Genomic DNA, 16,538 nt, shown 5'->3' on the forward strand with positions numbered 1-16,538 from the left:
GACGCCACGAGAGCGTCAGCCAAGGGCTCAGCTATGAGATGGGCACTTTTGTAATCCAGAGATGGCAGCAACAATATTCATTATTTTTAACTCAAGGAGGATTAAATTCAGTTCCCAAATTCATGGTTATGGTTTCAGACAACAGGATTTTCTTTTTTCTTTTCTTTTCTTTTATTTTTTGAGGTGGAGTCTCACTCTGTCACCCAGGCTGGAGGGCAGTGGTGTGATCTTGGCTTACTGCAACCTCTGCCTCTCGGGTTCAAGCAATTCTCCTGACTCAGCCTCCTAAGTAGCTGGGATTACAGGCACGTGCCACCACGCCCAACTAATTTTTCTATTTTTAGTAGAGACAGGGTTTCGCCATGTTGGTCAGGCTGATCTCAAACTCCTGACCTCAAGTGATCCACCCGCCTTGGCCTCCCAAAGTGCTGGGATTACAAGCATGAGCCACCGCACCCAGCCCAGACAGCAGGATTTTTGAGGAAATCGCCCCAGAAAACTGGAGTCTTGACTCCAAATTAGCCTTTACCTTCCCAGGGAGAGGACGAGTGGGGACATTCTTGCTTCTAAAGTGGGGAGCTGGGGGATGGGGCAGGGGCATACAAGAGATGGGGACAGGGCTTGGTGTGGGAGGGATATTTGCAGTGCTGTTGCCTGGGCTCACCCCACCCCCAGCCCCTGCTGTCACTTACAACCTTCGGCTGGTTAATTACCTGTTGGGGCCTTCATTTATGTACCTGAAAATAGGGATCTCGTTCTCTTAGCATCGTCAAGAAGATGGAAGCCTTGTTCCCTCTTAGAGAAGGGCTCCCAGCGAGGCCTGCATGACCCTCAGCAAGTCTAATAAACTTTATTAATCAGTGCTGGTCACCGCCAGCCCACCTCGCACCTGACTGTGACCCCCTCGTGGGAGAGGGGAGGTGTAGAGACCACTGCGAGCCTCAGGACGGTGCACTCTCCCAGGCCGGCGCCTCGGGCGCCTAGAGATCTGTTCCACTCACTCCCGTTGTTCTCTTGGCCCTTGCTCCCCCACACCCCACTTTCCCCCTGCCTGGGGCTTGTAGGGTGGGGGAGGGAGGCAACAATTGACAGTCGCCCAGGTACAGACTCCAGAGTCACACGAATGGGGTTTGAGTCAAGTCAGACTGCCTGTGTTCAGATTCCAGTGCTATACGACCCTGAGCAAGGCATGTACCATCCCTAAGCCTCAGTTTCCCCCACCTGTAAAATGTGCACAGTAAGAGCACCTAAATTTGTGTTAAAGCCATCTCAGCACTTCAAACAGTGCCTGTAATATAGTAAGAGCTATAAAAATAATAGTTATTGTTGTAATGAATACTGAATCCCAGCTCCCCACTGCAGAGCCAAATCAAGCTGGGTAAATTTTTTTTCTTTTTTTTTTTTTTGAGACAGTCTCACTCTATCGCCCAGGCTGGAGTGCAGTGGCGTGATCTTGGCTCACTGCAAGCTCCGCCTCCTGGGTTCACGCCATTCTCCTGCCTCAGCGTCCCGAGTAGCTGGGACTACAGGCGCCCGCCAACACGCCCGGCTAATTTTTTGTATTTTTAGTAGAGACGGGTTTTCACCGTGTTAGCCAGGATGGTCTCGATCTCCTGACCTCGTGATCCACCCACCTCGGCCTCCCAAAGTGCGGGAATTACAGGTGTGAGCCACCTCACCCAGCCAAGTATCTTTTTATCTTTTAGTAGATAATCTTTTGTATCTTTTGTATCTTTAGTAGACAATTTTTATATATTTTGTATCTTTAGTAGATACAAAAGATATCTCTGGTATCTTTAGTACCTAATCCTTTAGTAGAACCCCGGGTTCACCATATTGGCCAGGCTGGGCTCCAACTCCTGAGGAGTCATCTGCCCACCTTCGGCCTCCCAACGTGCTGGGATTACAGATGTGAGCCACAGCGCCCGGCCACAATGTACATATTCTGTATCTTTTCTTACTTTATGTCATGAAAACCTCTATAAGTCAGTGGTTCCCAATCTGGCTGCACTTTTGGAATCACTTAGGGGAAGATTTGCAAAATACTGATGCCCTGGCTCCGCTCCCAGGGACTCTGATTCCGCTGTTTTGGGGTGTGGCCTGAAGATTGGGATCTTTAAGCACTCCCAAGTGATTCTAACATACAAGCCAGGCTGAGGACCACTAGGCCAAGCCACCGGGCCAGGGCGTTCGGAGCCGGCGCTTTAGCCAGCGGTCCTGCAGCGCCCCCTGGTGGGGAACACGAGCGCGTCGCCTGTTGTCTGTGGAACTCGCCTTCCTCCCTCCTAGCCGCGTGTCTCGGGCGCTCCTCTCCCTGCTTGAACCGCCGGAGGGGCTTGAGCATTCAGCCCCTGGGGATGGTGTTGTAGGGACCAGCGCGACATCGGGTCTAACCCGCCCGAGGGACAAGGGAGTGGCAATCAGAGGGGCCGACAGACCGGGGTTCGAGCTCTTCCCCACCTCTGAGCCTCAGTTTCCTCATCTGAGAAATGGGATGAAAATTTGACTTCATGTTGCTCCCCAGTGTCAGCCCCGGGAGGGTGCCTGCCCGACTTCCACCAGGGGGCCAGAACCTGAACAAGAGTGGGGACAGTTAGGTGAGGAAGTGGGATGTATCCAAACGTAAATGTTTTCTATTTATTTATATATGTATTTAGAAACGGAGTCTGCCTCTGTCGCCCAGGCTGGAGTGCAGTGGCCTGATCTCAGCTCACTGCAAGCTCCGCCTCCCAGGCTCAAGCCATCCTCTCACCTCAGCCTCCTGCCCAACTGGAACTACAGGCGCGCGCCAACACGCAAGCTAATTTTTGTATTATTAGTAGAGACGGGGTTTCACCATGTTGGGCAGGCTGGTCTCGAACTCTTGACCTCAAGTGATCTGCCTGCCTCGGCCTCCCAAAGTGCTGGGATTATAGGCATGAGCTGCCCACCTGGCCATGTTTTCCATTTAAAATCCTCGTTTTAGTTTGCAATTCTCTCCCACCCATTCTTTGGTTTTATGTTTTCCTTTCTTCACATTGGTTTCATTTTTGTGTTTGTTTTTACTCATTTTGCATTTATTTGGTTTTGGCTACATGAGAAGCTGGTGACCCTGTATTTGGGAAGTTCCCAATATGTAAGGATTATACTGAAGGTGACACCCAAAATTTGGGAGCATGCTGAGGATGGGTCCTTGCAGAGACTGAGGGCAGGGGTTGTCGGGTTCAAGGTGTGGCCGTGGGCTCCTGTCAGCTAGTGTCAGTCACACTAATAGGCACACACCTACACACGCAGACTTACACAGGTGCCAACACACTCACAAAACACACAATCATGCTCACACTCCTAGTCACATTCTAACACACACATCCAGATACACCGACATGTTCACACACACTTGCACATCCAGCATACCCAGATTCACACACCTTTGCACACACATATGCCACACCCACTGAAACCCTCTCACATGTCCACACACACCATCACCCCGACCCTGACACTCACACACACACACACACACACACACACTGACACGTCCCCTCCGCTAGTCCACCCCTAATCCTGGCCACACAAATGCCCATTCTTTCTCCCCAGGATGGGGCCAAATGGTGTTTTCTTGGTCATCCTTGGCCGACCTGGCGGCCTGTCCCAGGCAGCCGGACTTACTGGAATCTCTGGGCTGCGGTGTGCACAGGAGAACTCCAGATGGGGCCCCCAGTGAGGAAGGCCTGAATGAGGTGGGGCATCTGGCTGGAGACCATCCTTTCCTCCCTTAGACCACAAGAGGGCGAGGCCCTCCCTCTCCTCCGAGCCAGGGGCTTCGCCCTGGTATTCCCCCACCCATGGCCCCACCCCTTATCCAGGCGCCTCCTTATCCCCCTCTCAGCCCTAGGTCTCCCATCCCCAGTCTTCCCCCATCCCACCCATTTCACTCATGGCAACACAAATTTGCCCCTGTTCCTCCCCCTGCCTGGAACCTGCCATGGCTCCCCAGTGCCCTCAAGACAACACCCAGCCCTTCACCATGTGCTCCAGATCTGGAAAGAAAGCTCTGGCCAACCCTTCTCCCTGGTTTCATCCAGTCTAAAGCACGTGGACTGGGTCGGGTGTCCCCTTGGGGTTGTCAGTTCTCTCTCTCCCACTGGACTTTGAGTCCCAAGAGGGCAGGTCCAGTATTGTCATGGTCACTGCTGGGTCTCCAGTATGGAGAAGGGGCTCGAGAAGGTTTATTAAACAAAAGAAAGGGCCGTGCGCCGTGGCTCACACCTATAATCCCAGCACTCTGTGAGGCCGAGGCTGGTGGATTACCTGAGGTCAGGAGTTTGAGACCACCCTGGCCAACATGGTGAAACCCTGTCTCTACTAAAAATACAAAAATGAGCCGGGTGTGGTGGCGCAGGCCTGTAGTCCCAAATACTCGGGAGGCTGAGGCAGGAGAATCGCTTGAACCCAGGAGGTGGAGACTGCAGTGAGCCAATATCGTGCCATTGCACTCCAGCCTGGGTGGTGACAGAGCGAGACTCCGTCTTACCAAAAAAAAAAGAATGAATTCACGTAACTGTTTAAAGGGTGGACGTATTTTCCTTTTCCCAGAGCTGTGGCTCCTCATGCCCACTAGAGGGCAGAAAAAATCTAGAATTCAATGCATCTACCATGTGTCCTCCCTCCACCACCAAAACGTGCCCCCTCCGCCCCCACCTAAGGAGAAAGGAATAACAATAACAATGTGAATAACTGCTAATATCAGCCCTACTGCTTGTCAGACCCCTGCTAAGTGCTCCACACACCTGATTTCTAAAGCAACTGCTAGATGAGACCCAGCCAAGGTAGAGGAGGAGGAAAGCAAGGATCAGGGAGGGAGTTTAATTTTCCCAAGTCGCACAGCATCCAAACTGCAGATAAACTTCCAGCTCAAGCCTCTGTGACTTCACAGCTCTTTGTCCTGTTTGTGGCAAAGTTTCTCAAAAGAGAGAGTAGTGACAGGGTGTTAGACTCCTTGATGAGGATGGAGGGGGGCAGCTCATGCAAAGGGGGCCTCTAGCCAGGCAGCCCTCCCCACTGCCACTGCCCGGGGAGCCTGCACACTTTAAGGCAGATTCTTCATAGCCTTAGGGGCTAACCTCTGAAAGTGTCACAGCAGCCCAGGGATGCGGGTTCTGTTATTTTATCCCTGTGATACAGATTAGGAAACTGAAGCTCAGGAAAATTGAGGGACCCGTCCTGGGTCGCGAGACATGGAGGTGGCAGAACTGAGATTTACCCTGCAAGGGGCCTTAGCCAGGGCAGGACACAGAGACTTCAAATGCTAGGAGGAGGAAATGGAACTCCTTCCCCAGAAGAGGGAAAAGTAACTACAGGGTGAGGGTCTGGGAGAAGAGAACAAAGACCTATTTTCTGATGAGGAAAGGGCAGGCTTTTGCAGGTCTGTATCCCAGGTTCAGAGGAGCCCAGGGAACCTCAAGGTCTTGGAAATTCTTATTTTGAAAAGACCCTGAGGTCAGGTGCCAGTGGCTCGCGCCTGTAATCCCAGCACTTTGGGAGGCCAAGGCAGGTGGACTGCCTAAGATCAGGAGTTTGAGACCAGCCTGGCCAACACGGCAAAACCCTATCCCTACTAAAAATACAAAAATTAGCTGGGCATGGTGGTGCACACCTGTAGTTCCAACTACTTGGGAGGCTGAGGCAGGAGAATCGCTTGAACCCGGGAGGTGGAGGTTGCAGTGAGCTGAGATCGTGCCACTGCACTCCAGCCTGGGGTGAAAGACACAGCAAGACTCTGTCTCAAAAAAAACAACAACAAAAAAACAAAAAACAAAAGAAAACAAAAAACAAAACTGAAGGGTGCAGACTGAGGAAGAGGGAAGTAACAGTCAAATTGTGCATTTATTAGAAAAAACAATCTAGGTCCCTTTGGGGAGGCTGGAAAAAATGTCCAGGTAATAGTAAGTGAAGCAAAAAAAAAAAAAAAAAAAAAAAAAAAAAAAAAAATTGGTAGAAATATGTACATAGAATGAGTCCATTTTGGTTAAATAAATAAATTCATAAAGCTAACATTTATTGCCTCCTAAGACAGGCCAGGGATTGTCTGAATATTTTACAAGGGCTTTTGTCACTAATCCCATAACTCTGAACGAGTCCCATTTTACAGGCACAGAGGTTGCACAGAGCCCAGGAATGGCAAAGTGAGGTGGCAAACCAAGGTCTTCTGAGCCCAGAGCCCAGGCTCTCAACCCCTGTGCCCCGTGCAGATCACCCTGAACTTGCTCAATGTACCAGCCATCATTTTTTCATAGCACCCCCAAATAAATACCTAACTCTTCAATTCCTCATCAGGTGAGGTCTAAACAACCCAAGTATTTATGTCCTAAGAACTTAGTAGCCATGGCCGGGTGCAGTGGCTTGGCCTGTAATCCCAGCTCTTTGGGAGGAAAGGCAGGCGGATCACTTCAGGTCAGGAGTTTGAGACCAGCCTGGCCAACATGGTGAAACCTGGGTGTGATGGCGGGCGCCTGTAATCCCAGCTACTCAGGAGGCTGAGGCAGGAGAATTGTTTGAACCTGGGAGGCAGAGGTTGCAGTGAGCCAAGACTGCGCCACTGCACTCTAGCCTGGGTGACAGAGCAAGACTCCATCTCAAAAATAATAATAATAATACACTTTTTTCAATTTATGTGATGAAAATATTTGATATGATGAGGAGACAGTTTTCAAAAACACTTTTGGTAGCACCAAAACAAAGTTTGAAGTCCTCTATCCTGGGGCCTTGCGGTTTCTTTTCTTTCTTTTTTTTTTTTGAGATGAAGTCTCACCCTGTCGCCCAGGCTGGAGTGCAATGGCACAATCTCGGCTCACTGCAAACTCTGCCTCCCGGGTTCAAGCAATTCTCCTGCCCTAGCCTCCCTAGTAGCTGGGATTACAGAAGCACGCCACCAAGCCCAGCTAATTTTTTGTGTGTCTTTAGTAGAGATGGGGTTTCATCATGTTGGCCAGGCTGGTCTTGAACTCCTGACCTCGTGATCTGCCCGCCTCGGCCTCCCAAAGTGCTGGGATTACAGGTGTGAGCCACCGCGCCCGGCTGGGCCTTGCATTTTCTATAAATGTTCTTACTTAGTTTAAAGCGAGACGGGAGCGCAGGACCCAGTCCTGGGAGGAGATGAAGTCTCAGAGGGAACTGGCAGGCAAAGCTTATAAAGACCACAGTGATTAAGCCAAGGTCAAGGAAAGGGTTGGGGAGGGCGGGGCAGGCTCCACCTTTTGAGCGGGGCAGGCTCCACCTTTTGAGCAGGGCAGCGGGGAACTCCCCCAGCCATCTCTGCGCCCCACAGGGATACTCACACATTAACATGCGTGTGTACAATGAGACTGTCTGCCATACAAATGGCATCGTATTCTACGCGCTGAGGACTGCTGTAACAAACTATCACAGAATGGGTGGCTTCAATGACAGAAATTAACTTTTTCACAATTCTGGAGGCCAGAAGTCCAAAATCAAGGTGTTGGCTAGGTTGGTGTCTCCTGAGGCCTCTCTCCTTGGCTGTGCAGATGGCCGTCTTCTCCCTGTATCCTCACGTGGTCTTCCCTCTGCATGGGGCTGTGTCCTGATCCCCTTTTCTCATAAAAACACCAGTCAGGTTGGATTAAGGGCCCACCCATGGGACCTCATTTTACTTTTTTGTTTGTTTGTTTTTGAACCAAAGTTTCGCTCTTGTTGCCCAGGCTGGAGTGCAATGGCATGATCTCGGCTCACTGCAACCTCCTCCTCCCTAGTTCAAACAATTCTCCTGCCTCAGCCTCCCAAGGAGCTGGGATCACAGGCATGCGCCGCCGCGCCAGGCAAATTTTGTATTTTTAGTAGAGATAGGGTTTCACCATGTTGGGCAGGCTGATCTCGAACTCCTGACCTCAGGTATCTGCCCGCCTTGGCTTCCCAAAGTGCTGGGATTACAGCTGTGAGCCATCATCGCACCCAGCCTCATTTTACCTTAATTACCCCTTTAAAGACCCCCATCTCCAAATACAGTCACATTCAGAGGTGCTGGGAGTTAAGACTTCAACATATGAATTTGGGGATGGCGATAGCATAGTATACGGTAACTCTATGTTAAACTTCCAGAGGAACTGTGGCCACAGGTAAACTCTTTAACAGAAACTTGCCTGTGTTTTCTTTGTACTCATTCTGCCTTCTGGAGAATTCCTAGGAACCAGGACAAAGGTAGTTGGGCACAGTGGCACATGACTGTAGTCAAACCTACTCAAGAGGCTGAGATGAAGAATGCCTCGAGCCCTGTAGTTTGAGTCCAGCCTGGGCTACACAGCAAGACCCCCATCTCCAAAAAAACAAAGACAAAGCCAACCTACAAATTGTTCTCAAATGTAAAGACATGGAGGCTGGGCATGGTGGCTCACGCCTGTAATCCCCAGGCCAAGGTGGGAGGATTGCTTGAGGCTAAGAGTTTGAAATCAGCCTGGGCAACATAGGGAGACCCATCTCTATAAAAATAAAAAAATTAGCCAGGTGTGGTGGTGCATGCCTTCGGTCACAGCTACTTGGGATGCTGAGGTGGGAGGATCACGTGGGCCCAGGAGGTTGAGGCTGCAGTGAGCTGTGATCGCACCACTGCACTCCAGCCTGGGTGATAGAGCAAGACCCTGTCTCAAAAAAAAAAAAAAAAAAAAAGACATGATAGAAAGATTTAACAATTACTTGACTTGATTTACTATGAAATATTTAATGATGTGTTAGTTAATTGTGATTTTGCCAGTTTCTTCTGTATTTTGAAACCGATACTTTTTTTCTGGCTCAAAAATTTTTGGAAGGTGCTTAAGAAATAACTGTTCCTCCCCACTGGGCCTGTGGAGACCTGTAGACAAAGTACTAAAGTAACTCAGCACAAATGTGCAAAGTCTGTAAATTTGGGTCTTTGATTTTCATAGCTATGAAGAGCTCAGCATGACTCTTGGTGGTTAAGAGGCAAATTTTGCTATATTTCCTCTTCCTGCTGCAGCTGTACTACTAATAAAATCATTCTGAACAGCTTTCCTGAAATGTAAAAATAAGCCAAGATGTCTATTTTGTGGATTTTTTTAAATTATATGTATAAGCACAGGAAAAAACAAATCTGGTAGGACCTGCATCAAAAGGTTAGCAGGGTTCCTCTCTGGGCTGGGGGCTTAAGGGAGGGGTGTCTGCTTCAGCCATATATTGCTGTTCACAACCCGCTAGAGTTTAGCGGCTTCAAACAATGACTTACTAGGATTCAGAGGGTTGACTGCGTGGTTCTGCTGCTGGTCTCTCCCTCGGTCATTTGTGTGGCTAATGTCAGCTGGTAATAGGCTGATCCTCCCCTACACAGCCTCTCTGCATTCACCTGGGCTTTCACTATTTTGTAACCCAGCTTTAGCTTCCTTGCAAGATGGCAGCTGGCATGCAAGTGAGTAAGAGTGGGAGTCTCCCGGCCTCTTAAGGCCTAGGCTTGAAATTGACACATCACTCTGCTACATTCTATTGGTCAAAACAAGTCACGAGGCCTGCCCAGAATGGAGGGGAGGGGAAGTAGACCCCCCTGGTGATGGGAGGAGTGATGCGTGTGTACAGGGAAGGGAGGAATTGTTAGTAGCCATCTTTGAAGGCTGCTGACCTCCGTGTCTTTCTTTCTGTGTTTAATAGTATGCCTAGAATAATAATACCACCTAGAATATTATATAGTAATGCCTAGAATATGATAGAAAAATAATATCAGACATGTATTATTTTTATGATGATAGATATTTTTAAAATAATGTAATAAATTGTGGGAAACTTGTTGGTTGGACCAAGAATCTACAGAAATAAGTGAAACCTGGCTGGACGCGGTGGCTCATGTCTGTAATCCCAGCACTTTGAGAGGCTGAGGTGGGCAGATCACTTGAGATCAGGGGTTCAGGACCAGCCTTGGCCAACATGGTGAAAACCGTCTCTACTAAAAATACAAAAATTAGCCAGGCATGGTGGCAGGCAATTGTAATTCCAGCTACTTGGGACGCAGAGGTGGGAGAATCGCTTAAACCCGGGAGGCGGAGGTTGCAGTGAGCCGAGATCGCGCCAGTCACTGCACTCCAGCCTGGACGATGGAGCGAGACTCTGTCCCTGTCCCGCCCCCTCCAAAAAAAGACACAGCAAAAGAAAAGACACAGAGAAGAAGAGAAGGCCAGAGACTGGAGCCAAGAGACATCAAGAGCCCCCAGAAGCTGGAGGAGGCAAGAAAGGATTCTCCCATAGAACCTTCAGAGCCAACAAGGCCCTGCTGGCGTCTTTGTTTTGAACATCTGGCCTCCGGAACTGTGAGAAAATAAGCGTCTGTTATTTTTAGCCACCAAGTTTGTGAGAATTTATGACAGCAGCTCTAGAAAATGAACACAGACATAGACAGAGAGAGGGAGACTGATCTGAATGTAGATGGAGATGTGGATATAGTTGCAGATAGAGGATAAGCTACCAATAAGGATATAGCAGCCCCTATGGTGTATGTATAGATTAGGATAGAGCTGTGGGTGTAGACATGGATATAGACATAAACATCAATGTAGACATAGATATTACTGTGGATATAGACATAGAAGGAGATAAAATAGACCTTGAAGGGCCAGGCACGGTGGCTCACGCCTGTAATCCCAGCACTTTGGGAGGCTGAGGTGGGCGGATCACCTGAAGTTAGGAGTTCGAGACCAGCCTGGCCAACATGGTGAAACCCCATCTCTACTAAAAATACAAAAATTAGCCAGACGTGGTGGCCCACGCCTGTAGTCCCAGCTACTCGGGAGGCTGAGGCAAGAGAATCGCTTGAACCCGGGAGACGGGGGTTGCAGTGAGCCAAGATCGCACCACTGCACTCCAGCCTAGGCAACAGAGCAAGACTCCATCTCAAAAACAACAAACAAACCAAAAAAACAGACCTTGAGGAAAGCTTGAGGAAGGAATGGGGTCACCTGGGCTAACTATGGGCCATTGCCAACAGGAGGTCACAGCAGATGTCACGGAGACAGCCTCCTACAAACGCTCCACAGCTAAGCTCTTCAGGTTTTCTGGAAAATCCCAAATATCAGAAATTGCTTTCTTGGTTGGGCACAGTGGCTAATGCCTGTAATCCCAACACCTTGGGAGGCCAAGACAGGAAGATTGCTTGAGGCCAGGAGTTCAAGACCAGCCTGGGCAACATAGCAAGACCCTGTCTCTTAAAAAAAACAAAAAAACAAAAAACTTTCTCTCACTCCTCCAGCCATCCTGCTCTTTTCTAGTTTCTGGATAATCAATTTGACCCCCAAAATGTGAAAACACAACTCATTGTTTTCAGTCAAAAGTTGTATTTTTCTTTTCTTTTTGAGACAGAGTCTTGCTCTGTTGCCCAGACTGGAGTGCAATGGCGTGACTATGGCTCACTGTAGCCTTGACCTCCTGGCCTGTAGTGATCCTCCCGTGTTAGTCTGCCAAGGAGCTGGGATTACAGGTGTGAGCCAGGGCACCCAGACTTCAGTATGAAGTTTTCTCTCCCTTCTCTTACCTTTCTCATATAAATCCTGTTTTGCTTTTGAACGTTGACAACAGTCCTATGACCATCTCCCTCCCCTTTGCATGCCAGTGTCCAAAACAAAATCAGATCCAATGAATAAATATTTAAAAGTTTGTTGTCATTAAAAAAAAGTGGGGACAGGGCACAATCCAGGAAACCTCAACCCAGGTAGTAAGAAGCTCAGAGGCATGTTGTTACAGGATGGTTGAGAAAGCAAAAATCAGGAAGTGGTTTAACCTTTACAGTGACTGTCTATACAGTGGAGGTTTCCAGATTGCACGGGACTGGTTAAAAGCAATCCTCTTATATCATTTGGGGAAGGCAACTTAAGTTTCGTTTATGATTATCAGAGGCATTTGTAAGAAATAACCTAAGCTGGCTGGGTGCGGTGGCTCACCCCTGTAATCCCAGCACTTTGGGAGACTGAGGCAGACAGATCACTTGAGGTCAGAAGTTTGAGACCAGCCTGAGCAACATGGTGAAACCCTGTCTCTACTAAAAAAAAAAAAGAATACAAAATACAAAAATTAGCAGGGCGTGGTGGTGCGTGCCTGTAATCCCAGCTACTTGGCAGGCTGAAGCACAAGAATTGTTTGAACCCGGGAGATGGAGGCTGCAGTGAGCAGAGATCATGCCACTATACTCCAGCCTGGGTCACAGAGCAAGATTCCATGAAAGAAAGAAAGAGAGAAAGAAAGAAAGAGAGAAAGGAAAGGAGAAAGGAAAGAAAGGGAGAGAGATAGCCGGGCGTGGTGGCTCACGCCTGTAATCCCAGCACTTTGGGAGGCCAAGGTGGGCGGATCACGAGGTCAGGAGATTGAGACCATCCTGGCTAACATGGTGAAACCCCGTCTCTACTAAATATACAAAAAATCAGGTGGCGGGCGCCTGTAGTTCCAGCTACTCAGGAGGCTGAGGCAGGAGAATGGCGTGAACCCAGGAGGCGGAACTTGCAGTGAGCCGAGATCGCACCACTGAACTCCAGCCTGGGCGACAGAGCCAGACTCCAACTCAGGAAAAAAAAAAAAAAAAAACAAGGGAGAGAGATTGAGAGAGAGAGAGAGAGAGATCTAAGTTGAGTTTCGCTTACATTCAAAAGCCAGAGTACCTTAGGTTTTGCTTATGTGGCCTGATTTTGTCTTCTTGGGGAATTCTCAGTCCGGATCCACCCCCCTAGTTTTGTGTGTGTGTGTGAAACAGGGTCTCACTCGGTTGCCCAGGCTGGAGTGAATGGCACGATCGCAGCTCACTGTAGCCTTAACCTCCTGTGCTCAGGTGATCCTGTTGCCTCAGCCTCGCAAGTAGCTGGGACCACAGGCATGCACCACTTTGTGCAGCTAATTTTTTTTTTTTTTTTTTTACTTTTGTAGAGATGGAGTCTTGCCATGTTGCCCAGGCTGGTCTCAAACTCCTGGGCTCACGGATCCTCCCAATTTGGCCTCCCAAAGTGTTGAGATTACAGGTGTGAGCCACTGCGCCTGGCTCCCCCCATTTTATTTTAACAACTTTCCCCTTTTGACATAGCAAGCTGAGGGGGTAATGAAATCGTATAGCATTACTTTCTGGGAGTGCTATTGGCTGGGACAGATGGGTGTATAGTCATTTTTGATAGCTGCATAGTCATCTTAGACATACGTGGTAGAGTCCTTAGGTTCTCCAAGTTGTCTAATGCAGATGGGTGTCATTGGTTGCATCAGTGGCTGTTGAGAGGCATTGGAAACCCTTAAGAGGATGCAACTCCCAGGGAGGTTAATATCATGACTAGGAGGAGAATAATATAGCCAAGGGTTGGAAAATTCGCCAGAGGAGAGATTCCCAGGAGCCAAGATGTAACCAACTAAATAAATAAATGGAAAAAGTATCACCTATCTGATAAGATTTACATCTGTTCTTTAAAATCCTCTGAAGTGTGGGCAAAAATTCTTGATATATTAACACAGAAATGACAGCTTCATTCATTATACCTCCTTTTTGGGCAGTTAGAGTAGCTCAGACTCATACATTTTGTGAAATTATTGAAGCAAGGCTAGAAACCTCGGTTTGTAAGCCTTGGAGGAAATTAACAGTGTCATTGAAGTTTTTTTCTAAAGTTTTAGAGCATTTATAATAGCCCCTTCCTTCCTTCCTTCTTTTTCTTTTTCTGTTTCTGTTTTTGTTTTTTGATATGGAGTCTTGCTCTCTTGCCCAGGCTGGAGTGCAGGAGTGCAGTGGCATGATCTTGGACAACTGCAACCTCCCCTTCCTGGGTTCAAGCAATTCTCCTGCCTCAGCTTCCCAAGTACCTAGGACTACAGGTGTGCACCACCACACCCAGCTAATTTTAGTATTTTTAGTAGAGACGAAGTTTCACCATGTTGGCCAGGCTGGCATTGAACTCCTTACCTCAAGTGATCCACACACCTCGGCCTCCCAAAGTGCTGGGATTACAGGTGTCAGCCACTGTGCCTGGCCCATAATAGCCTTTTCTAAATCAGAGACACCAATACAAGGAATTGGAGCTCTGTCCACCAAAGGAAGTCAGTGTCATGTGTAGTGAGAGGGTTGGTGCTTCTTGGATTTCTCTAACAGGGTGCTATCTTCTGAACAAGTGAGCCAAGGTTGGTGGCTTTATTTGTAGAGATAGTTTATTATATCTGAATATTGGGAGGGATTACTGCCAATCCATAATGACCACGACTCCTGTTTGGTGTTGGCTGTTGTGGCTGCCCTTCTCCTGTCATTTTGCTCAGTGCCCATGGCTGGCAGTGCTGTGATGCCATCCCAGGGTTCCCGGGTGCCCGGTACCTGACAGGTGCATTACCTGGTAGGCGCATTTCTGGTGCAGTTTCTTCTGGTCCTTGTACCACTGCATGAGCCCCTTCATGAAGGTGATTGTCACTTTGTCGTCCTCAAGCTTGGGTCCACTGTACTCACCCTCGATGGCTGGCGTGTGAACAGGGGAGACACGAGAGTCAGCGACCACGGCCACTGTAAGGGGGAAGGGGGTCTCGCTCCCAGGGATGAGGTGGACCTGGCTCTGGACACACAGATTGAGAGAGGGACGGAGCGAGTGAAGAGTCCCCTCTCTGGTCAGGTCTGGTCCAGAGGCCTCTTCCTGACCTCCTTCTCTTCCTTCACCCGCCCCGCTTTACCCTATTCAGTTTTATGGCACTTAGCACGATTCATTTCGTGACTTGTTCATCATCTTATCTGCCTCCTAGAATATCAGCTCCATGTGGACAGGAAGGGTTTTGTTCGTAGCTGTACCCCCAGTGCCTAGGACAGTGCCTGGCACATAGGAGATGCTCAATAATCATCTGTGGGATGAATGGCTGGACCTTCTCAGCACCTAGAGGTGAACCAGACACAGCCTGTGGGGCGGGGCTACTGCCGGGAGGGAGGGAGGGAGGAGAGGATGATAGAGTGGCCAAGAAGCCAGCATGGAGAAGGGCCCGGGCAGGGGTGATGCTGGTGGGTAGGGAAGGTGTATTAGTCCATTTTCACACTGCTGTTAAAGACATACCCGAGACTGGGTAATTCATAAAGAATAAGAGGTTTAATGGACTCACAGTTCCATTTGGCTGGGGAGGTCTCACAATCATGGCGGAAGATGAAAGGCACGTCTCATGTGCCGACAGGCAGGAGAGAATGAGAACCAAGTGAAAGGGGAAACCCCTTATAAAACCATCAGATCTCGTGAGACTTACTACCACGAGAACAGTATGGGGGAAACTGCCTCCACGATTCAATTATCTCCCACCAGGTCTCTCCCACAACATGTAGGAATTATGGGAGTTACAATTCAAGATGAGATTTGGGTGGGGACACAGCCAAGCCATATCAGGGGGGTGTTGCAGCTCCTGACCTCGCCCATTGGGAATCATGAGACGGAGCTTTGGGCTGCGGATGGAGCGCCCTGGAACGCAGGCAGAGGAGCGACAGACAGCAGCCTGGGGGCAGAACAAGGGGCTACCCTTGAGCCCACCCCCACCCCCAGGGAATGGAGAAGGCCCGTGTGGAATGTTCTGGGCTGGAGCGTGGAGCACCCAGGCCTGACTCACTCATGCTCTCGATGTCCAGCGAGTCCACTACGGAGCGCTTGTGCTCGTCGCCCGCGATGGCCCGCTCAAAGGCCTTCTGCTTCACGATCTTGTTGCACTCCTGGTATTTCATTTTGGCATCCTTGTCGTGGGGCTTCACCTTGACCACCTGGGTGGGAGGGAAGGGGCGTGCACACTGAGGCCGAGGTGGGGGCACAGCGGCTGTCCCCAGGCTGCCCAGCCCTGGATTCCATGAACGCGGAAGTCAGGCCGCCCGGGCACCGGTGCTGATGGTGCAACCTTGGACATGTTTAACCTCCAAGTCTTGGTTTCTGCACCCCAAAACTGTCCATAGCTAAGCTGCTCACACTGGCGCACTTCATCAACCTTAGCTGTAACTACATTAAAACCAAACACCTTGCCCGTCTGAGGACCATGGGCTCAGCTCCTGGTCCCCCGTGGGAACCAGTGCAGGCAGCGACAACTCCAGGCTTCCCAGCCTTGGACTCCAGGACTTACGCCAGCTGCCCCTCAAATTCTCAGGCCTTTGGCTTCGGACTGAGAATTACACCGTTGGCTTCCCCAGTTCTGAGGCCTTCGGACTTGTTCTGAGCCACGCTCCCTGCATCCCAGGGTCTCCAGCCTGCACACAGCCTCAGGACTTCTCCGCCTCCATAATTGAATGAGCCAATTGCCCAATAAACCCCTTCTCCTATCTCTCTCTACACATATCCTGTTGATTCTGTCTCTTTGGAGAACTCTGATTAATATGCTTCCTCTATGAAACAAACAGGGCCGTTCCTAGCCATCTCCCAGCCCCTAGGGAGATGAAACCCATGGCATACCTGGCCACCGCAGGGCTCAATTAAGATGAGCTGTAATTATTATTATTATTATTATTATTACTTTGAGATGGAGTCTCACTCTGTCACTCGGGCTGGAGTGTAGTGGCGCAATCTTAGCTCACTGCAACCTCCATATTCTGGGTTCAA

The 16,538-nt window shown here is 49.4% G+C and overlaps 1 pseudogene across 1 annotated transcript in view; it reads right to left on the reverse strand.

Moving 5' to 3' along the window:
- Positions 1-4,894: 4,894 nt before the first annotated feature.
- PPP5D1P (uncharacterized) overlaps positions 4,895-16,538 on the reverse strand; it is an 89,925-nt pseudogene continuing 78,281 nt past the window's right edge. Inside the window, exons 6-8 of the transcript XR_010110797.1 lie at positions 15,568-15,715; positions 14,328-14,449; positions 4,895-4,942 (exon numbers count right to left, since the gene is read on the reverse strand). The product of XR_010110797.1 is annotated as an uncharacterized PPP5D1P (transcript). The remainder of the gene's footprint in view (positions 4,943-14,327; positions 14,450-15,567; positions 15,716-16,538) is intronic.

The sequence above is a fragment of the Pan paniscus genome, chromosome 20 (assembly GCF_029289425.2).
Source record: "Pan paniscus chromosome 20, NHGRI_mPanPan1-v2.0_pri, whole genome shotgun sequence".
NCBI lineage: Eukaryota > Metazoa > Chordata > Mammalia > Primates > Hominidae > Pan > Pan paniscus.